At 32.5% G+C, this 26,176-nt stretch overlaps 1 pseudogene; it reads right to left on the bottom strand.

Moving 5' to 3' along the window:
• Nucleotides 1–26,176, bottom strand: part of LOC149545516 (uncharacterized protein At2g33490-like) — a 137,010-nt pseudogene that overhangs the window by 49,590 nt on the left and 61,244 nt on the right.

Consider the following 26,176-nt stretch of genomic DNA (forward strand, 5'->3'; position numbering starts at 1 on the left):
ATTCAAATTTTGGCGAGAGGCAAAAATAAGCAACATTTCTGGTGACTCAAAGGGGACGCAAGCCAGCTATGCACATGACCAGTGGCCTTAGGCATCCATTGGGCATAGAGTCATAAAAACTGTGGATCAGTGTATTGTAAAACCCTAGCCCTACCTCTGTGAGAATGAAACCCTAAAAAATCTATCTCTACAACTTCGACTGCAACAAAACACATGTGCTCGTGCACTTCTTAGAAAGCTGGAAAACAACAGGAAGAAAACTAAGCTGCCTATGTACATGAAACCTCAACCCTTATAAAAAACATGGCTTGAGATAGATCCAATTGACTGGGATAGGAAAAATTCCACCACCAGGCTTGCTTAATTGAAAAGCATTGGCCTGCTTGCAACTAACAATCACATAGGGACCACTCCATAATGCATCAAATTTTGAGTGCCTCCTTGGCTTTGCTCTATCTGTATCCCATTTCAAAACCAAATCACCTTCTCTGAAGGTCCTGACCCTAGCCTTCTTGTCAAAGCTCCCTTTCACTTGTTGTTGATGTGTTTCCAGGGTCTGCATGGCCTAACTTCTTTTCTCTTCCAGCTCCATCAACTCTACCATTCTTACTGTCATGGCATCATCTTCAATTAGCTCCAACTGATGAGCTAGTTCTAGGGATAGGAATTCTAATGAAATTGAAAGCCTTGCTTCTCTGCCATATACCAACATAAATGGTGAATTTCCTATTGACCTCTTAGGTGTTATTCTATCATCCCACAGTGCACCCCTCAACTTTTGATGCCAATACCTTTGGTTATCCTCTATAGTCCTTTTCATAGTCCTAATCAGGTTTTTGTTGGATGACTTAGTCAAACCATTGCCCCGAGGATAGTAGTTTGAGGATGTGCTTAAGTAGATATTATGGTCAACTGCCCATGCACAAATCTAAGCTCCTACAAAAGATTTTGCATTATCTGAAATAATGGTTGAAGGGGCACCAAACCTGGTCACAATTCCGTCAAGGAACTCAACAACTGAAGATTCTATGGTGTCCTTCAATGTAATTGCCTTTGTCCATCTGGTGAAGTAGTCTGTAGCAGCTAAAATCCATTTGTGACCAGAACTGGAAGAAGGATTGATAAGGCCTATGAAATCCAATCCCCATTGAGTAAAAGGATGGTCCACCTAAATGGGATAAAGAGGAAGAGTTGCAAGCTTTTGCTTACCAAAAAAGAAAGCACATTTTCCACACTTCCTCACATACCTATGACAATCATAGAACAGGGATGGCTAGTAGTAACCAGCCCTCATGATCTTTATTGCAGTTGTCCTTATTGAGAAGTGACCACCATCAAGACCATCATGAAGCTCTTTGATCATTCTTTTAGCTTGGTCCATGTCAATGCATCTTAATAGGGCTCCATTAAAATCTTTCCTGAAAAGGATACCATCAACTATGACATAAGGAATTGACTTTAATCTATACTATCTCCTTTTAGTTCTATCTAATCCTTGAGGATATCCATTTCCTAACAAGAAATTCTTCATATCATCCATCCAATTCCTTGGGTCATCATTTCTTGCCTCTTTTTGTTCTATTAGTATCATAGCGGCTTCCTCATCTGGTTCTTGATATGATATCATCTATTTACACAACCCCTTCCCTCCTACCAGCTTGGTGATCTAGATGTCAACATCATATTCCATTACTTTAGTAATCCAACCAGCTCTCTTCTCACTAATATCTTTGCTCAAAATAAAATCCTTCACACTCGAATGGGATACTAATAGATGAATTTTATTATGAGACAGGAGGTGTCTAAATTTATTTAAAGCTCTGATGACTGTAAGGGTTTGCTTATCTACATAGCTATATTTGTCTTCATAATCTTTAAGCCCTTCACTAAAGAAGGCTATGGGTTGCTCTTCATCTTTGTCATTTGTTTGAGTCAAGACAACAAAAATGCTTGACTCACCACCTTGGGTATAAGGGATGAAATCCTTTTCAAAATTTGGATTACTGAGAGTAGGGGCTGAGGCTATGGCTACCTTGATCTCTTCAAAACTTTCCGTCCCTTCCTTGGTCCATGCAAGGACCATACTTTTCTTTAGCATAGTCGTAAGGGGTTTTACCATGGTAGAAAGATTAGGAATAAATCTTCTCACAAAATTTATCCTGCCAAGGAAACTTTGCAACCCTTTCTTATGTTTAGGAAGAGGGAGAGCAAGTATTGCTTTTTTTCTTTTTGGATCAATGGTTAAACTATCCTTAGATACAATGTGTCCTAATAATTTTCCTTAATTGGTAGCAAAGACACACTTGCTTCGGTTAAGGGATACCCCAAACTCTCTGCACCTTGAGAACACCTGTCTTAAATGATCAAAATGATCTTCTACATTCTTTGAATACACTATGATATCATCAAGGTAAACTAATTCAAACTTTTCAATCACGTTTTTTAAGGCCATCTCCATTGTCTTCTGAAATGTAGCACCTACATTGGTTAGTCCAAATGGCATCTTACAATAAGCATAGGTACCCCATTTGGTAGTGAATGCAGTCTTGTACATATCAGACTCTTTGACTAGTACTTGATTGTAGCCAGAAAATCCATCAAGAAATGAAAACCTCTTTGAACCACTGACCTTGGACAAAATCTGCTCCATGGAAGGGAGAGGATGGTGATCTTTAAGGGAAGCTTGGTTAAGGTCCCTAAAGTCCACACATAATCTAATTTCTCCATTCTTCTTCCTAATAGGGACAAGGTTTGCTACCTATGACGAGTGCTTGATGGGGAAGATTATATTGGCCTTAATCAATTTGGATAGCTCTTTTCTCATTAAGGGTTCAATTTTGGGATTCACTGGCCTCTATTTTTGTCTTACTGGTTTGACTTTATCAATTAAATCTATGGTATGCTGAAACAACCTTAGGTCAAAACCCTTTAAATTATCATACTTCCAGGCAAAAACATCATTGAATTCTTGACATAGATGAATAAAACTCTCTCGCTCAATCTTAGAACATACCTTCCCCATGTTTAAGGATTTTCCATTAGCAACCATGACTAGGGTGGGATCGTCTTTGTCAGCAGCTAGGTTCATGACTGCCTCTTGCTTGGTTATCAGGATTGAAAACACTCTCTAAGGTAATGAGACCCTTAGGAATTTTTTTGGAACTAAGATTAATGATTTAATCACCATACTGATCCTATAGTCTCGACTGGTTTCTATCTAAAAACTTTGCTTCATTCTACAAGAAGCTTACAATTTGTTCATCAGATTCAAACACTTGCCAATGGATGTTGTTGTCATGGATGGCAGGCCTTACGACCATTTTGATTTGTTGCTTCTTATTCTCCTCAAGATTCCCTGGCACATCATGAGATGCACCTATTGCTACAAGTTTATCAATGTGTCTATTTTCTTTTCTAGGAATGCTTTGAATATTAAATCCATCGAAACCCTCAAGAAAATCCCATACCCTATGTTTATAAGACTTGAGCAAACTATTCTTGGTGGTATTCTAATTTCTCACTTGATTAACCACCAACTCACTATCTCCATATACACTTAAGGTTTGAATTCCTCTTTTCCGAGCAAGTAGGAGACCCTGAATCAAGGATTCATATTTGGCCACATTATTAGTGCAATTAAATTGGAGCCTAAAGGAGAAGTAGTACCTTACTCATGTAGGAGAAATCAACATCACACCAGCCCCTGATCCATTCTTATTCCTTGATCCATCAAAGTACATACTCCATATCCCACTCACATCTTCTTTAGTCTCCACAAGATTGGGAACTAGAGCATCCTTCTCTAATATACAATATGTACTGAGGCATGTCTTAAGGGTTTTTGACATAGGATCAAATTGATATACATTAGCCCATTTATCTAAGAGAAAATTAGGTATCTCCACTAGGGAAGTAGTGGGCTCATTCACTATGTCATTCTCATCCATTTCTAGGATAGTGCAATTCATGTTGATGAGATTAGGGGTGTAGGGTTCAATATGATGGAGTGCTAGAGGCTCTACTATGATTGAAGCTTTAGTCCCATATCTTGTCCTAAAAGACATTTATGACCAATCAGAATATATGTAACCACCTATTTGGGCAGTGAAGTCTCTTAATAAATAGATGGCAAAATGTGGCTTGACTTTAGCAATAGATATATCTTGAGTTACAGTACAACTAGGGAATGCATGTAGGGCCATTTCCACATTCCTAAGGATCCCTACAGTCTTGACAATACTACCATCCAATTGTAATACATCCTTAACAATGGGCTCATATTTCATTTCCAAAGCATCAGCAACACACCTAGGCATCACTCAACTACTAGCCCCTAAATCAATCATGCAATTGTGGACTAGTTTACCCCCTATAATTAGAGAAACATAAAATGAGGGAGGGGGGTGTCTAACCTTTTTACTTGTTCCTTCTTCCCTTGATGGTTGTACTAGGCTTGTGGCACTTTCCATGCTGGGTGGTTGATCCTTTGGTTCAATATTTTCCAATTCTTGCTGCAACAACCTCTTTTGCATGGGTATAGTAGCAACAACATCCCACATGGAAATATTCACATTTTTCTTCTTTATTTGTTCTACCACACTGAATGGCATAGTAGGTACCTTGGTAGAAGCCTTGGAAGTTGCATTTGTAGGAGGTTGAGATGGAATAACCTAAGGATCACTTACATCCTCTCTACTATTATTTTTCCTTTGCTGCTAAAAGGTATTTGATTGATCATTTATTGCTTGTTCATGGGGTATTGCATTTGAAGTTGAGGCATGATTGGGAGGAGGAGGGGTAGGATCTTCAATAGCTCTTCTTTTTCTCCTAGTGTTGTAAGCAATGGAATCTTGGTTTACATTACAATGTTCCTCCACCTAATGATTAATAAAGGAGCAATCACCTTGTCCTTGCATATACGAGGCATCCTTAAGTTGGTCCTCCTTGTATGATTTTTCTGCTGTAGGCTCTTGGATGGTCAAGGCCAAAAATGATTTAGCCTTCTGACACATGCAACGAGCATAGGAGTAGTTACAAGAGGGACAAAAATCTTGATCTTGGGCCATGTTGTTTTGAGGAACTATGGCCCTACTTTGGTTTATATTTGAGGTTGAAGCATGGCTATTCTACCTATTTTGATCAAAAGAATTGTTCCTATGATTATGATTTGGAGGCCTACCACTGTTCAAAGTTTGATATTGCAATTGATGAGCCTTGCTACCATGAGCTTTTTGTCTCTCTAAAGTCACCACCTTGTTGCTCATTTTCTGCATCACAGAGAAGCTATCTTCTAGCTTCTTCTCTTGGCCCTACAATCTTTTATCTATGTTCAACATCATTGCATCATCCCTTGATCTCATCTATTCCATTTGAAGATGTGGAAGGTTGAAGGACTAGAGCTAGGGATTGTGATGTGGAAGTTGTGGGAAGAGGAGCCATTGTTGGTTGGTGATTTGGAACATCATGAAAGAAAGGCATAGGAGGCCTTGGAGCTAGCTTACCTTCTTATATTAGGATGTTTTCTGACCTCATTGCTATGTCATAAGCATTAGGCAAGGTATCTCCTCCCATAGTTTGGATTGTAGTGGCAATGTCACTATTAAAAGCTCTGAGGTAATGCAAGAAGGCATTACCAAGGGTAGGTTTTACTGAAGTAGGTATTCTATCCCATGTCTTTTGAAATCTATAATTGAAATTAGTCATACATTCATGGGGGGTTCTTTTTATAGTAGTCAACTATTCTAAAAGTGACAAATGGTCACTTTTGTCCTCAAAGTGTTTACATAGTCTTGCTCCTAGTCCATCCCAATCTGCTATGGAACAATGAGCCAAACCTCTATATCATTGTAGTGCTTTTCATTTCAAGGATGAGGCTAGAAGCCTAACTGCAACATCATCCTCTATAATACCATGGATATTATAGACATTTGCAACTTCTTGAATGTGTTCCGAGGGAGAGATAGAAGTTTCACCAGTAAATTCTGGTATACTTTTGAGTGCAGCTATTGGTATGTCATGTCTTTGGGCCAATAAAATATGACTTCCACCATTAAAGGTGGAAAAAGCATGAGCCCTAGGCTGTGCCATATAGACAATTGATCTATTGATATGTGTTGATGGCAATCTAGGCTAAGATCTAATGGTAGGAGGAGTATAGATAGATCTTGCAAGTGTATTTGTTACTATTACACTCCTAACTGGTGATAAAGATACTCTAGCCTTCCTTCTTCTAGGATTTGAAAATGAAAGCTATTGGTACTAAAATTTACCTCTAGAAATTGCCATTGTTTCAGCTTTGGGCATTAATTACAATAGCTTTGGTTTGGAACCAAATGTATTTGAAGCTCAGAGTTGCCAATTGCTTGAAGAATGAACCTCTTGAAGGCTTGAACACTAAAACCAGTACTATCACCTTGGTATTAATCTTGAAATCTTCCTTTTGAAACCAGTAGATTTGAAATTTTTTGAATATTGTCCCACCGATGTGCCAAAAACTGTTGTCACACAAGTTTGCACCCACGTCCAAAGTTTTTACCTAAGGACAACCTTGTGAAACATGGAAATGACCTCCAAGCTGTGGGACTTGAACTATGAGGCTGAGTCTCCAGAGAAGGCCAACTTCCTTTACTATAAGGGTGCACCTAACTACTCTTGGAGAGGGAAAGGGAGAAGGAATGCATGAAAGCAAATCTACCTACTCTAACCTAGGAGGGTGATGCACCAAAATATAGTGTTCAAACCAATCTCTGCCCATACATGCACTATTGAACCATCATGACACCAAAAGATATACACATCCAGACTTGCTTTAATCTAGTAATCACATGTAGATCAGAAAATCCAAATGAATGACACAAGGAAAGAGAGGATTCACTTATATACCATTCATAGGCCAAAAGAGATACAATCATGCAAGATTGTAGATCTCTACAATACACCAATGAGAGGCAAATAGTTCTTGCACTTTACATCAATGGTTGAAAGAGATAAGGTAGAATGTCATACAGTTCAAAGATAAAGGAAATTTACAGTGAAATTGCAAAGAAATATCAAAGAAGTCAGAGAAGAGTTGACCATAAAAAAATCTACAAAAATTGCCTTTATAGCTCAAGCATAACTGAGATATTTCTAACTGAAGTTACTCCACAACCACCGTCATTAAGTTCTATAGAAAATAATCATGCAGATCTAGGGCAAATCCAACCTTGGAACAGACTCAGATACCATAAAATCTAATATTTTGTTGAAACAAGGCCTCAAGAAGACAGTAAACGGTGCCATTAAACCATTTTAACCAAGTAGATGGGTAGGATCAGAAGTGGTGGAGTGCAGCATTCACTCGGAAGTGGTTGGAATTGATCATGAAGATTAGATTGTGCAAGAAAACTTGATTTCCTTCTTTTCTAGCTCATGAATTAGCAAGGTCAAATAGTCAACCAAATTCTGCCACCAGGATGAGCCACGTGGACCAATGATTTCATTTCATTTTGTCACCTCGTAAAGTCTCCACGCAGTTGACCACATCTAATTGACTAACTGCACCATCCTTTTAAAACATGACCGTGGCAATCTCCCAACTGTCAGCCTTTTTGTTAATACCTTAGTCGTAACATATCTTCCCAGGCTTGCAAGGACACGTGTCCTTTAAGCACTTCCCCATAATGTTTAATTTCCTCACACCTTCATATTGCAGGAAAGTGCCAATCGTCGATCTCTATAAGATCAATGATCATGAAAGATCCTCCATATACTGTATTTTCTCTTTAAAATTCTTGGGCCCATGAACACTCAATAGCCTAGCACCACCTTGGCATCCAATTGTGGCATAAGGAACAAACTTGACCCCACAAGGACACGTGGTAGCAAGGCACATGTCCGCATTCCTTAAAACTCATGCAACTTCTTATTGTAGGTATGTGCCATCCATTGATCTATTTTAATTTGACAGTGGAAGGTACAACTGAGAAGATGTGACATCACTGCAACTTTAGCTTTTATTCCTTTGGGCTACGAGGACACATGGCAAAAATGTACTTGCTTGCATTGTCAAGAAGTTTGACAAACTCAGAATGCGGGAAAGCGAGCGCAAACCAAAATGCCAACCGGAATGAGACTTCTTCCCTCTGTAGCCCACAAAAGAAGATGAACCCACCTACCATGCATCACAAAGGGGCTTCCCCACATTATGTAAAGGTAGTGCATCTTGAGAATACGGAAAAGCGCCCATCGTAGATCATGAAAGATCTGATGATGCGAAAAGTTGTGGGAAAATAGAAGGTTTAATCATTTTATTTTTTGTATTTCCTGGGCATTAAAATAATAAAAAGTGGGGAAAGACCATTGTGTGGGCTTGCATTTGAAATTCAAATTTTGGCAAGAGAAAAAATTAAGCAACAATACTCTAATGAGAGCCATTAGAAGGTAAGAAAGAGTGGAATATCCAACAAAAAATGAGTTATGGACATTTAGCAACAAACTACCATGAAAGGATAAAGAAATTAGTGAAGCTTTAAAATCATTGATTGAAGATTTTTGAAAGAATAACACACGTGTTTTGCCTAGTCAAAGAGATCTTGTAAGGAGGATTGGTATTGAAAATTGTGATCCACATGCAAAACATTTTTTGGATTCCACTTAAACACAATTCTTTGCAAAATTTATCAATATGTTTCCTCAAACTAACATTAGTTAATGATATTTTGAAATAGGTAAACTTTATTATGTGAAAATTAACCAAATAAGCTTAACTTGTTGTTATAGGGTTCATATAGATTTTTCTAACCATTTTGATGTTTTTAGACATATATGTGTGTTTTTCCATTGCAAATTTGTTATGAAAGAGTGTAACATAAATGAACCACCTAGATCTTCAAGATAATTCATTTCTATCATTCTATGTGAAAGAGGGGGCAGTCAATGATTTTACAAGTTGTCATGCTTGAATGGTACATCCCTAATTCATGGCAGTTGACAACATTTATCAACTTATCAACATACAATACACATGCAATTGAAAATGAAATAGTAGATTTTGGAAAATATAAGACTGTGACATGCTATAAAAGATGGGAAAGAGGGTTAAAATATGCGATTTAGTATTAAAAATATTCCAGTGTATGAGTTCATGAAGATATTTTATGAAGAAATAATTTATGAGTATCCAAGGCATACACAGAGGGCGTGATGGTTGGATTTTCAATTCAAGTTGTACAAGGACACATTTCCATTTGATACCATTGTTTCAGTTGTAGACTTCACAAAGAACTACATTCTACAACCTCAACATGAGGTGCAAGAAAAGTATTATACTTCTCAACAAGTTTCCATATTTCTTCATATAGCATTAATGCATTCACCTACAAGAACAAAGGAGGATAGGAAGATATTAAGGGAGTACTATTTTTACATTAGTGATGATTGATCACATTCTACAAAGTTTTTTCATGGTTTCTTTCAACTATTTTATGGTGATTTGGATAATAGGAGCATATCATATCGTTAAAACATCATTTGGTCAGACAATTGTGCATATCAATTCAAGAATGGAAAATTTTTTTATTAGTTAAGAAGGATGTACAGGTTGACTAGTATTCAGTATATATGGAATTTCATAGAGGCTAGTCATTGAAAGGGATAGTACAATGGTGTAGGTGCATGTATCAAAAGAGCCTTAGCTCATGAAGAGTTTAAGTAAAAAGATGAAGCAACATTGTCAGATGCAAAATGTGTCATTGATTGCTGCAATAGTATAATGGGTCTAGATAAGGAAGGTGAATCAATGGTTTGTAGATGTTTTTGGTTGATAGATAATACTAACATTGCACCATATGTGGATTGTTCTACACTTATAGGATCGAATGAGCTACACTCTTTTAGAAGCTCTGATGCAGATTCATGGGGTATCCATACAAAAAAATGACATGATTTTGTCCATCATGCACAAAGGAATATTGGGATGGTTGTGAGTCATTTGAATGGGTGGACAAGTGGCATTTACAAGTTTTGATTGTAGTCAAGACCTATTGTCCCACATGAGCACTGGAAATGATCAAGATGGAATCATCAATTGACTTTGAGTGCTTGTCCAATCTGGTCCAACCAAGCTATATATATATATATATATATATATATATATATATATATATATATATATATCAATGTATGTATGTATGTATGTATGTATGTATGTATATGTATGTATATACATACATACATATATATATATAAATTTGTGTGTGTATATACATACATACATATATATGTATGTAAATATGTATGTATATACATACATATATACATACATATATAGATGTATGTATATATATATCTATGTATATATACATACATGTATGTATGTATATATATATGTATGTATATATATATTTATGTATATATATATGTATGTATATACATACATATATACATACATATATAGATGTATGTATATATATGTATGTATGTATGTATATGTATATATACATACATACATGTATGTATATATGTATATGTATATATACATATATACATACATGTATGTATGTATATATACATATACATACATACATACATATATATACATACATACATGTATGCATATATACATAGATATATATATACATACATATATATATATATATATGTATATATACATATATATATGTATATATATATATATATATACGCATACATACATATATATCTATGTATTACATACATATATATATTATATACATACATACATACATATATATATAATATATATATATATGTATATATGCATACGTATATATATATATATATTTATATATATATATTTATATATATATATACATATATATATTTAATATATATATATGTATGTATATAATATACATATATGTATGCATATATGTATATTATATACATACATATATGTATATACATAATATATATGTATGTACATAATATATACATAATATATATGTATGTATGCATAATATATATATGTATATGTATATATACACACACACATAGATATATATGTATATACATGTATATATACATACATATATATGTATGTATATATATACATGTATATACATATATATCTATGTGTGTGTGTATATATACATATACATATATATATATGTATATACATATGTATATGTATATGTATATATATATGTATATATATGTATATGTATATGTATATACATAATATACATATACATATATAGATATATATATATATATGTATGTATACATACATATGTATATGTATATGTATATATATACATATATATACATATATATATGTATACATATATAGGTATATGTATATATACATATACATATGTATATACATATATGTATATGTATATATACATATGTACATGTATACATATATGTGTATATATATATATATGTATAGATATGTATAAATATACATATGTACATATGTATATATATATACATATGTATACATGTATACATATACTCATATATGTGTGTGTGTACATAGATACATATGTACATGTATATATGTATAGATATATATACATGTATATATCTATACATATATACATGTATATATATATATGTACATATATATATAATATATACATATATACATATGTCTGTATGTATACATATATACATATGATTGAAGAATCCTTAGTTTGGGATCATTTTAGGATACTGTACAAAGTTATATGGTTGGGTGATAAGTATTCCTTATACTTCTTTTGTAAAAGTTGAGGTTTTTAAGACTTGAAAAAAAGGTCCATGGTGTGACACCAAGGACACGGTCCAAAACAACCCAACCCAATATTTTAATATATTAAAAAGAATCCAAATGGGTATCCAAATATATAATACTTTTTTGTTATGTTTCGGAAAAGTTGGGAGAAAAATGTAGGGGAATAACATTGGAGACCTAATTGGGGCTAGTAGGCCTAATATGTGTTAAATTTAGGATCTCTGCAAATGTAATAACATTGTTGTAATTCTATGTGTTTCAATTGCATATTTCCAAGAGATATAAATATATCTTCAAGAGGCATGTCTTGTGAAGAGACATGTCTCTATGGTTATATATATTAATTAATCATTAATTTAAAACATTATTAATTATAACATATCTATATTATATATAAAAATATTATATATAGCATACTATATATATATATATATATATATATATATATATATATATATATATATATATATATATATATATATATATATATATATATATATATATATATATATATATATATATATATATATATATATATATATATATATTAGAGTATGCATAATTAATGATTAACAATAACCATAGAAGGATTAACTCTAGGATGGTTCAATCCGACAGAAGCTACAATTTAACACTCCCTCTTAGCTCAGGAGGATTGTAATAGAATACATTATCACGATAATCTTAGAATGTCATATCAAAGACCTTAATATATATATCACACTAGATACATTATCCTTTGATAATATAAGTCTCAATAGGAAGTCTATATCATAGGTGAGATCCTTTTATAGTAGACATCGCTTCATGAAATGTGTCAGAACAAACATGCCAACAATATCTAATTCTAACAATGATATGTATATCAATTGTTTTCTACCAGAGCTATGACCTAGATACAATCGAAGCTATCTCAACGCTCCCTATTTATTTTGGAAGATTGATATATAACATACTATGTTCTTGAGTATAAGGAGATATCATCTCACTATGATATCCCTAAAATGGCATATCAATATGAATTCATCAACACATATATGTAAATTAACATATGGAATTTACTTCAATACACTAAGAGGCTAGAATCCTCAATACCCCCTCTTAAGAAAAGGGAAATTGAAATAAGTTTAACTTACACAATAAGGTGTAATCATCATTATGTTTTAAACTAAGAGAGAGAAAGAAAACATAATGGATTTTCATGGTGTTTGGCTATCGCCCAAAAGACCCATGAAGGTTATCAATGTGTCCGACAAAATCTAGCCCAAAGAACAAGGATAACCCAAACTTTCAAAACAATGGGTTTTCATGGTGTCCGGCTATCACCCAAAAGACCCATGAAGGTTATCAATGTGTCCGACAAAATTCGGCCTGAAAGATAACACCAAATTCAACCATTGTTTGAAAACATATCAACTAAAATAAAGTCGTCACTTTATAATAGGATCAAAACACACGAAAGGTCATTACCTTTCACAAGAAAAGTTGTCACTTTTCACAATACAAGCTTGCAAGCAAAAATAATTTTATATTCATGAATATATATTTTAATAAATGCATTTACAACAAAGTCATATCAATTTTACCTCTAAAGTATACAATTTCAACTTTGTAAGAGACTTGGTAAAAATATCAACACTTTGCTCATCTGTACTAATTAACTCATTGTTGTGATAAATGCACCAGTATCACAAAGTCACATGACATGGAGCATTTTCTACAAGAGTAGATTTATCACTATATGCATATAATCATCAACCATATGATGTTAGTCAATAAGTGCATAAGAAACAATAATCATTAATGATGTCAAGTTTACCTCTGAAGTGATATTATCTACTCCCTCTAAATAAAAAATTTGACAAAATCATGTTCTTATTTGCTCCCTCTTAATCTGAAGCAATGTCATATCTCTTCATAATCTTAATCATAAAGGATTTCCTCTTCATAATCCTAGTAGCAAATGTACCAACTTTCCTTTTCTGCAAGAACATCTGTAGATGTAAGGAAAAGATCGATGCAATTTAACTCTTATAGTACGTATAAGTTTATAACTGAGAAAGAGACTATAGTAAGTAGATAACTATAATACTCAAGAGTAAGAATTACTTATCTTTCTATGACAATCCATAAATGTCAAATCATTAAATCTCCTCTCTAAAGATGGTTTCAAGTGGGAATTTGAACATTGTTTATTAAGTTTACCCCCCACAATGTGAAATTCCAACTTTTATATCACTGAGAAATTTTATGTACTCGGTACCTAGAGTATGATTATGTAAGTTATTTAAGGATCTTTTCATTTTCTTGTGATGTTCACAAGGTGTGGCCCATTAAAATCATGAAGTCGCATCCATGTATTTCTAGACTCCCTCTGATTATAAATCTTCCAAACTCCAACATTGCCTTTAGAAGAAGTGTAAAACTCTCTCTTAATAAAGAAGGATGTTCATGATCTCAATCATCAAGGATATTTGTTTCAAGATCCTCACTTTATCCAACTTGATCATCAGGGTCTTTGGAACTTTCACATCACATCAAATTTGAATACTTCTTTCTAATTTACAACTTGATCTTTTCATCCATAGACGCTCCAAACCTTAAGCTTAGTAGTATAAGTGAACACAAACTTGTCCACAAGGGGTAGACCCATTAAATCACATAGTTGCATGAAATTACAGTCCTCTTGACTATTACAATCTATCGATCATTGAAGATTCTATCACAACACAATTTACTCCCTCTGAATCGATATGATTGAGATCACCGAAGATTTATTAAATCATATCATCTATCTGCTCCCTCTCTTTCAAGGTTGCCTGAAATATCAGCCTCCCTCTTTTTCCTAAAATAACATTCTCGAAGGGAAAAAAAAAATCAAGGGACATAGTTTAAATGTATAGAGATATAGGTAAGAAAGATATTTCTCAGTATATAATAATCAAAAATAATTTTCTCTTGTAATTAAGGGATAATATCTTAGAGACAATACTTGATTCACTTTCATATATTTTCTTTATTTCCATATATACATATTTCCTTGTCAAAATAAGTATGAAATCAAAAGACATATATATCCATTACTGGAGATCACATATTTAGGTTTATATTTTCTCACCATACTATACAAATTAAAATGAATGATCGTAATGATGATAATCAAAATTAATGTTATTATTCTAATAACAATTATATGTCCCTTTAAGTAATTACATATATATAATTCCTCATCATATATATTCATTAAGGAATATGATAATGCTATGTTTCTAAATTAAATTAGATATGATGATATATACCAAACAAGTATAACGATACCTAATTTTACCTTTCTCCATCCATGATGACGTAAATGGAACTAATTATATTTCTCCATACGTGGGTGTTTCAGAAGAAGGACCCTTCACCATATTCTGTAGCATGTGTGATGACCAATTCTTGCAGAACTTAATGAAGCTCATTTACTATGTTCTATCACACTGCTCCCCTTCACAATTTCTCCTTGCTTTACAATGCCTCAAATGAAATGTCAAGCTCCCTCTTAATGTGATATCTATCTTGCTTTTCCTGTAAGGACATTCTCGAAGGAAAAGATCAAGGCAAAATAGCTTCTACAACATAATTATATTTCTCATTAATATTACCATGATTCATATTATAACTCATATTAATCATTATATAATTTCCAATATAGTATAGATCACATAAACATTTATTTTAAATAGATATTTAAATATATACATATATTGAATATATGTATATTTTAATCTATGCTTTCGGTATATTATTTCTTCATTTTATTATCAAGTATAACCATATCATATTAAACATGAGTAAATCTTTATACAGTTATCAATAAAACATATCTTATGTTCTTTTCTATGTTATTTCCAAGGTTATTATATCTCCCTTTATTACATATTAATAATGAAAAGAATTTAAACAATGAAGAGAAAACTTACACCATACATACTTCGCTTAGTTATACTTACCTTATGACTTGGTTTGCACGTAGATAAGAGTAGAGTGTGACATGTCAATGATATTCCCTTTGAGTTTTATTTATTTATGTTTCTCTCTAATATAGGTATCTCCCCCATCGATCTTTGCTTAGCATTGAGTACCAAGCATACAGTCCATTAGCAGTCCAGGTGGATCTTTTCTTTGTATAAAATCTTGATATAATATTAATATTATGTGTAGTCAATTATTTTTAATGCTTCCCCTTCGCCTTTCTTGATCAACAACTGTAGAGATCTGGGAATAGGTAGAATATCGACAATATCAACAATTCCTTCAAGCACATTGGCAACATGGACCATGATGGGCCTTACATCCTTATCATCTTGAATACATCTGCTCATAGTGGTCACCTTTATGACTACCTGCTCACATGAAATAATTTTGTATTAGTTCCCATGAGATCTTGTGCCTCTGTTTGTATCCTTCGTAATGGCTTGATTGGATGAAAAAAATTGTATTATGGATTTATTTTATTGCTTTATCCAAATGTTCATGCAAGGAACTACATAGGAGTGATATCTTTTATTATTTTAAATGCCCATTATTAAATCAGAATTTTGATAAGTGGTATTCATGCTGACGAATATAGTCTACCCAAGTATTTCTCTACTAAATGAAATTATTGAAATGCTCGACTCGTCACCTTCTATAGCACGAACTCCACATTAGTGCCATTAGCAGTCAAGGTATTAACAGAAAATCTATAACACACTCATGACAATGTCATTTTAGGATGTCTGCGATGAGGAAGGGTTTTACTACCAATATGATCTCCTTCCTTAATACCAAGGGTGTTTCCCTGGGGATCAATCAATCATATGCTCTAATTTGTGATTAAGTTGACTATATCATTTTGACAATAATGTTACTATTTTGTAAATTCACAAATCTCTTTTACTCTCTTTCGTAACCCTCATCTCTGAAAGTATTCCATCCTTTATTACTATTGTGAAGGGATTCTTATTCATACTTGGCTATCGATGTAACTTAGCAGTTCTCCATCCTATGTTTGACTGTAGCAATCTACATAATCACTATCACTTACTCCTCTATCAATTGCCAGTATTTATGTAGCGTTTGGTGTGGGTATTCTCTTAATTTTTTCTTACTCTTCCTATGAATAGAGCTCTTTGCCTTGGTGCCAGTTATCTTCCATTCGGTCCCTCCTTCAATGATCTATTAGAAATATGATAGTCTTTCTTTTCTTTTCTTTCTACTTGTAATGGATGCACTTCTATTGCAAACAATGAGGTATCAATGTATTTAGGGTAGTCAATCATAATCTTATTCAAATATCCCTCAATGCACTTAGTTTCTTCCTTTGTTCATTGCTTGTCTACATGTTTGTGATGGCTAGGAGACTTCAGAATCAAGTTGCTTCCCTGTGTTTGTAAATTGAGTGGTTTGTTTCTATGTTGTCTTATCTAGACCGTGCATCTTCTAATGTTGATTTTATTTTTTACATTTAGAGTCAGCTCTGATACCATGTTAAATTTGGGATCTCTGCAAATGTAATAACATTGTTGTAATTCTATGTGTTTCAATTGCCGATTTCCAAGATAAATAAATATATCTTCAAGAGGCATGTCTTGTGAAGAGACATGTCTCTATGGTTATATATATTAATTAATCATTAATTTAAAACATTATTAATTATAACATATCTATATTATATATAAAAATATTATATATAATATATAGCATCAAATATATTATATATAATATATAGCATACTATATATATATATATATATATATATATATATATATATATATATATATATATATATATATATATATATATATATATATATATATATATATATATATATATATATATATATATATATATATATATATATATATATATATTAGAGTATGTATAATTAATGATTAACAATAACCATAGAAGGATTAACTTTAGGACAGTTCAATCCAACAGAAGCTACAATTTAACAATATACAGATTTGTTGGGTTTGGCCTATGGCATAGACACTGGAGAGTTAAAGGATTCATACATTATGTTGGATCAAATAATTATAGACCCTTGTAATTAGGGTGAGTTATTGGTAAAAATGAACACTTGGTTTGGTTTGTTTAAGCCTTGAGTTTGCATTATATGCAAAACTTGTCACCAAACCCCAAAATATTGGAAAGTGTTGCATTATAATCCTAATTGAAGGAGTCTACAATCAATAATGTCCCTTGGGATGTCTAAGTAAAAAATGCCCAAGACCCTTCTCAATAGACCCTAACGATGAGGGTTCTTTAATTGGCTTATGCCCAATCACTTATCTGATAATTTTAAGGTTCCTACTATAGACACCCAAAAAATAGACAGACTTGGAAGTTTACATTTAACACACTAATTATTCTTCTATTGATTAAGGGTTCTTAAATTGTTAATTAATCCTCTTTATTCCTCTATAATCAAATCTTTGCATCATTTAATCTTCCCTAATATTAATTAAATAATTAAACTTATTTAAATGAGAAACCTTTAATTAATTGATTATTATCAGTTAATTAAACTCAATTTCTAATTTCTCATAACTTAAATAATTATTTAAATTAGCTAATGTATTCCTCTTCACTAAATTAAATTCTAGATTTCATTTCATATGAATCAATTTCGATCAATTTCTAATAAATTTCCATTGAATTTCAATTAATTCAATCTTTTAATTTAATTTAATTTTTAATTCAATTAAAACTTATAGAATCTTTAAAAAATCAATTTTATGAGGAATTATAATTTTTGAAAATTAGAAAATTCTCATAAACTTAATAGTCATTTTTCCTGAAAACCTGAAATCATAGAATATTTTAAAGTTTCCATTTTCAAAATTTAGAAACTTTATCTCTCCAAAAATTGAAAATATCTCAAATTTTATCCTCTCTTTTTTGGTTTAAAATTGGAAACTTTCCAATTGTTCCTCAAGTCTCTTTCATCCTTATCCGTTGATCACGATTTTCCCAAATCAATCTAGATTTCCAGAAAATCTATATAAACAACTTTCACATTTAACAATTTCATCACTGACTTTCACATCGAACCTCAGTCAATTTTCTATCATTTTGCTATCATTTGAAACCATATCTTTTTATCATATTTCTCAAAGCTTGGAGTCTAAGTGCTTCCAAAATTATAGTTGAGTGCACACTTCATACAATCAAAGAGAAGAAACAAAAGCTTGGAGTATTTGATTGGTTTGCATATTTTATTATGCTTCCAATTATTTATTACTTCTTATTTTGTTGTCAACATGATCATATTTACTAGTGTAATTTAATCTATTTTATTAGATCACTTGGTGCTACTAATGCTCATTTCTTGAGTGTACAAATTTAAGCCTATACATTTTGGCAAACTTGACGTGAATCTAACAACCTCAATGAGCCGAAATTATCAAGTTTCAAAGATTTGGCCATATCTCTCAAACCATGTAGAATTTATTTATGAATTATTTTTTACAGGTTGATGTTGAGATATAAACAGTAGAGAACAAAGTTAAGAAAATTTCAGTTTTTTTGGTTTATAATAATTTTTTTAATGATTATTTTGGGCACAAATTAGAGATTTTTCTAAAATTCTTACATTTTTCGAAAGGTCTTAAAATTATAGAGGGGGCCTATTCTCTATGAATTTATTTTTTATGACAAATAATAGCTTAAATAAATAGATCTTTGAAAACTGGTCTATTTTGATAAATCAGGTCCCTAGGACACAAATGGGTATATTTTTTCAAAAAATCATATTTTTCTTGAAAGCTAATTGATTTTCGATAGGGGTTTCTTCTTTTCACTTCTATTTTTTCATTCCATCAATATATCAAAATCTTGCATCTTTATGACTAGGTTAAAAATTACATTAAATATGGAGTAAAATACCAATCTATGTGCTCATCTCTTTTAAAGTTCATTAGTTTTCATTTCATATTTATATCCTTCACTTTTTTGGTCTTGTTTTGGACTAACATTATTGAAGCTATTATGGATGGTAAGGAGATGGAACGATCACCTAGGTATGTGCAAAAAATTTAACAATCTCAAAAATGCTCCTAAGCTTGCCTAGCTTTGAATTAGGTAGGCCTTAAAACTTTTTTATGGGTCATTTCTTTGTGGCATTTTCAAGTTCATGATATAATCAATCACTTCTTCCTTCTAAGGAATGAACAAGCATTAAAATTAAAGCCTTATGTTTTCCATTAGATAAGGCTTGGAAAGAATAACCATGTTTGTTGTGTTTGGAGGCTAAAAGTGGTAGGGATATACTCTCATGATTTTTAATGATCAGACTCCTAGACCTAATCTTAGTTTCATTTCTTTTCTTTTATTATGTGGCATAAAACCTTAGGCGAAATACCTCCTGAGACTTGCCTTAACAAAGCCAATGAGAAGGAAAGCTAAGAATGGGATACAACTACTCTAACCACAATATTCTGACAAAGAGCATGTAATAGCCTTCCTATAGTAGTCCTCACAGATTGCACAAAACCTCCCTGATGTTGATGGGAATCTCTCAAAAGAGAGGTAAAATTAGGCTCTTTGAATGAAAAATCCTCACTAGATCCTTGGTAATCAAAAACCACCTTTTTGGCCATGTCCAAATCAAACTAAACTTAGGCAAATTTTCTAGAATCTATTCTTGCAAAAGACTTATGAAAAAAAATCTGGAATAAACATTCAATGTTTATCTCTTAGGATTATTGATTGGAACGAGTGTTGTGCTTGTTTACATTGTTGTTAAATTCATAATTTTATATTTTAAGTCTTGTTAAACAACCTTGAAATTAATATTCAAGGCTTGTCATCAAGGATCCTAGGTCCTTAGAACCAAGAGATCATAATCAAAACATCAAAAAGTCTAAAATATCATAGAGATGAGTCTTTCTCTATCGGATTATGCCACAAAGATATGCTTTAACCTTGGAATAACCGCAACAACAATCTGAATCACACTTCACACACCTCAAATCAATAGAAAGAGGTCTCGTCTATACTCCTTTGGTTAGAGACCACTCATTTCAAAATCAAACAAGGAACAACATAGATGACATGTACTTTGACCCCATTTCCCACCTATGAAGATGAACAAGATCCTAACTATTTTTATGACATAAACCCTTTTGTTTATTCAGAGAGTTCCCTTGAGATGACAAAAAAAACAATAGAAAATTGGTATCATAATACAAAAAATGGAAGACCTCCGAACCCAAAGAGATGATCTTAAAAGTCAAAGGCAACCAAATTCTTACACCATGAAGGACATATATCCCTACCCTAATAATCAATTAGTCAACACTCCTTTGATCAAATCACATGTTAATGAACATTCAATTCCTTCATCAAATCCATTGTTAAGGTTTTGTAAAACAAATACAATTGAAAATATGTCAACATTTGGACATCAATCAAGTGCACGATCAAGAAGAAACTTATTGCAACACATGTTTAACTATCAAATGCTTTACAAAATGTAAATATCAATGTGGAATCATCAACAAGATTGCCCAACCAACAAAAAATATGATATAGTCCTTTCAATTATTTGTGACAAAAAATGGTTGATAATCATCGAATTATTGTTCAAGAGAATCAAAATCATCTACCCATGTCTAGCAAGGACACATATACCTCCCATGATGAAATTTTCCTTCAAGAAGCCTCCATAATTCCAACCATTCCTCCATCTCCTAAAACGTCACAAGAGAAAATCTTTTCTATTTCCATCAAATGATATATCTAGTAATGAGACTTTCAAAGGGCTATCGATAGTGGATTTCCAAATTAATCCCTTTCATGATGCAATTCCCTTCTACAACTACATTATCCTAGATCCAATACCACTGTATGCTCCATTCCTAGAAAAATCCATCTCAAAAAATCCCATAAGATCTGCTCCCTCATATCAAAATATTGAACCCTTCCGAGAATCCACCTTTCATATCCCATGTCAAGAGGATAATCCAAATTATGAATAAATAAGTCTCTAAACAAATTAAGATCAAGATCCCAATAATCACCATAATTATCTTTTTTTTTAAACCAAAAACCTATCTTTTTGGGTTCCCATGAAGATTTTACTATCCTTTTCCATCCTATCCAAGACGATCTTCTTCCATCTCAAGAAAAAAATGTTATTTCCAATTTTATGGACCTCCCACTTCCGATTCCTAAGCAACATTATGACATCCTATTGATTCTTCCAAATGATTACATTCATAGTCATGAGAAAACCACCCTTAAAGTGGAGTCCAATAATCAATTTCCAAGTCAAGATCAAAGTATCCCTTCATATTGATGTCCACCACAAGATCCCATCATCTCTCTAGATCATCCTCATGATCCTACCATTCAATCAACTCCGTGTCTTGATCCTCCACACCTTCCACAATATCCTATCCTACAAATGATCCTATCACTCCTCCTATTGCATTGTTGAATCCCATTATTCATCGTGATCCACCTCATGGTCAAAGAAAATTTGTACAAGTTGTTCATGAAGCTCATACATGTCAAATAAGTTCATCTACTTCCATCCAATCTAGCATACTTCCAAATCCTATTGTTTCTTACATATTATGTGCACCTCAAAAGGGACTTGCATCTTATAGCAAGTTTCCTACTACTCAAAATCACTATCAAGTCAAAGGATTAAACCTCCATGGAAAAAGTGTATTAAAACCATTCAACATGAAAAAAAATCAAATGAACATGCCATCAGCTATAAAGCACATTCTAAACGTGTTAGTTTCCCTTCCAAATCCAAATCCAAATGTATACTTCCCCCTTCATTCCTTCCATCCATATTAGGTCCATACATATTCCTCCACCTACTAGTTTACAACCCACTTATCCTTTCCTAAATCAAAGTCAACAAAGGCATAAATCTTGGAGAATCATTCACCCATCAAAAAACCCTCCATGTCATTATTATCCATCCATAAATCCTAATACCATGGGAAGAAACTTGAATGCCAAGCATAAAAATAACAAGTCCAAAAATCCACATCCATTAAAGAATCAACATGTCCAGTCAAAGCAACATGTTTATCAAAATAAAGAAGAATCCAAAAGGTCAAAATGGACCATTAACCAAAAAGAAATATCAAAGACAATTTGGGTTCCTAAATCCCTTGTTGAAACAATACATTCTAAAGGATCACAAAGCAATGAAAATTCAAGAACTATGTGGATTACCAAGTCTCTCATAAAAGACTTGCATCTTAAATAAAAATAGAAATTGGCTTTCAAGCTTCCCCATGATTCCTCAAATCCACCATCCAAACAACTTTCTTCCACTTATAAATATATTTTGGGTCCTTATCTCCCAAAATCAAAATCCATATTCATTTCACCATCAAATCCAAAAGTCATGGGCATTCCTCCATCAAATCAAAAATCTCATTTTCCTTCATCTATCCATCACCCTTCGAGATGTGTACTAGCATTGACCTTGTCACCCTTTCCATATGGTCATACACAAGTCTTCCAATACCCCATCCATTATCCAACACATATTTTTCAGCCTTTCATCCATCCTATCCAATCCTTTGCACAAACCCCTCTCCCACTTCATCCAACCATCCAAATAATTTCTATTTGTCATTACTCTACCAACTTCTTTGAGAATACCATCGAAAGCTATGGTATATTATTTCATATCTTTGAAGATCATTATTCAAGGAAAATTATGCTTGATTCCTTCCTCTATGACCTATCATGTGTCCATTATCTTCTAAAGAAAGTTTTAAAAAAACTTAAAATGTATTTTTTTTAAAGAAGAAAAAAATCAAGAGAATTTTTTTTATCCAATAGTGAAAACTTGGAAAACGGGCACTTTGGATAAGTACTATGATGAAAACTTGACAAATAAGCATCATGTGTAAGTTATGAACTTCTTGCATTCCATACTTGAGGGAAAATATCATCCATTCTTTCCTATCACGTCGTGTCCCTTTCACTTCCTCCATCATTCTATGTACTTCATATCCCTTATCTTTTCCACATTCATATCCCATTTGTTTTCCAACTTTGATCTTGACAAGGCTCTTACTATCCATAGTAACATCACATGTCCTATCTGCTTCATGTTGTCCACATCCTTTTGGTCCATATCCATTATCCTATCCACATCCCTTTGGTCCATATCCATTATCCCATCCATACCCCTTTTGTCCATATTGATTATCTTATCACAACCTTCAGTCCATATCCCTTATCTTGTCCTTGCTTGATATTGCTTCACCTATCATTTTCCTATTCAAATTCTTCTCTTGATCTTGATAGAATAAAGGATATAAAAATTTAAAAATGTTTTCAACATCCTCTAAACATATACACTCATACATTTTATGCCAATCAATGCACCATATCATTACCCTATCTTGTCATGTTCAATCTACAATCTTGTCAAAAATATGTCATCATATCCTATGGATAGTCCTTAACATTCAAACATCTTGAGGCATACTAAGGAACCTTTATCCTTCATCTATCTACCAAACCATCCATCAATCTTCCTCCTTGCTATTGGGGATAGTATTAAAGTCCTAAGAAAAATAAAAAAGCATTCAAAAGACAGTCCTGAAAAAAGGGAAAAAAAAAAGATCAAAAACATCATATATGATCCTCAAAAAAATTTGAAAAATTAAAACACATCAATTTTTTTTGCAATAAAATATCTTTACATCACAACAAGGAACAAAATATGTTGATCAAACATCAAATCAAATCAAACAATGGGATTCACAAATTAATAATTGATTCATGAGACACATCAATTAATCAACATCAAATCAATCCAATAAATGAGTAGTAAGGTTATTGAGAAGGCTCATTATGTCAGTTCATTAATGATTTTTCTTTCATGATTATGTTCCTATTCTCCTCAAGAATACCACTAAGTGCTGAGAGAGGCTATGATGGCTCATCATCTTGTTTTCTTTGTTCTCTATTTGTGGAGTGTTTTATTAAGATTTTGTTGGCAATGATAATTTAGGGAGAATGTGATAAGAATGGTTACACATCTGGAAGCCGCACACACCCATGATATGAGACAACTTAGAATGATATCAAAACATTCCTTTTCTATTTTCTTCTTGTTAATTAGGGATAGTATAAATATCTAGATGGTCAATATCTGGGTGCACTTATATCTCTTTCTTTTTAATAAAGCACAATGATGGAAACCCGTGAAAAATATTTAGCAATAACTCAATACATCATCTAACTTGAAGGAAAATGATCAATTATTTTAAATCATCAATCCTACTCCATTCTTCTATTTAATTTGTAATTCTCACTAACATTTCTTCTATCAATCAAATCAATCAATCCATCAATTTGTCAAAACCCAAATCTTACTTTTAATTACTCAATAAGTCAATGATCATACATCTTATACAGGATGTATCTTTCCTAAAACTAGATGTTGTTGCTTGTCTTATATAGGGTGTATCTTCCCTAAAACTAGACAGTATCAATAGTCTTATATAGGACAAGTCCTTTATGAAATCATACATGATTCTTATCAAGCAATCTCTATCAATCAAACAATCATCATCTTCTAAATAAGTCTTTGCTACTTACTAATTATTCTTCTCTTTCGTCATTTCATCTAACATTTCTCATTTTCTATCAAAATATTATTCATGCCTTTCTTGCACAAATAATCTCTTGAAGGGGCATACAATCCACTTTCTATAACTGGGGCAAGCTAGGGCATAATCTAATATGAAATTATTCGATACAACGCTCATAATCACATTATATCAAAGGAGTGAAAATGTAGACACCAAAAAATGGACAAACTTGTGAGTTTACAATTGATGTTGTGATATGGAACCTAATCAGCCTCAAAGGTTTATTCGGCATGGTTTCTCCCCAAATTATTTCTATGGGGGTTTGGTGGCAGTGACCCTAGGATGGGGCCAAGGGGCAATGTATCTGTGGGTTCTTGAGCACCCCAACAAAAAATGACCTTATATTGTAAAAGGCGTTGGCTATTATTTTTCTATTGGATGACTTATTCTAGCCCTAATTTTGTAAGTGGCAAAAAACTTGTATAAAATAGCTTATGGTTAGGGATTTCATAATGTATGGTGATATTGTAGCTTCTCATGGTGGTATTGAGTTGTAAGGGATTGTGGATTATAATCATTGGATAATAATAATGTTGGACTTGATGTTGGTGGATGTAGCCTAGGGATTGGGTGAACCACGTTAAATATTTGTGTCTTATGTTCTCTTATGTGCAATCTATTATTTTTTGATATTGGTTATATTTGCATTTAATTGTTATTTCTAACAGTGGTTAATCCTAACATTTAACAAACTAATTATTCCTCATTCTTAAATCATCAATTAATCATACTTAGGTTGAAAATAATTGTTCAATTGTATATTGTCTTT

The sequence above is a fragment of the Cupressus sempervirens genome, chromosome 7 (genome assembly GCF_028749045.1).
Source record: "Cupressus sempervirens isolate cs-2001-9-10 chromosome 7, ASM2874904v1, whole genome shotgun sequence".
NCBI lineage: Eukaryota > Viridiplantae > Streptophyta > Pinopsida > Cupressales > Cupressaceae > Cupressus > Cupressus sempervirens.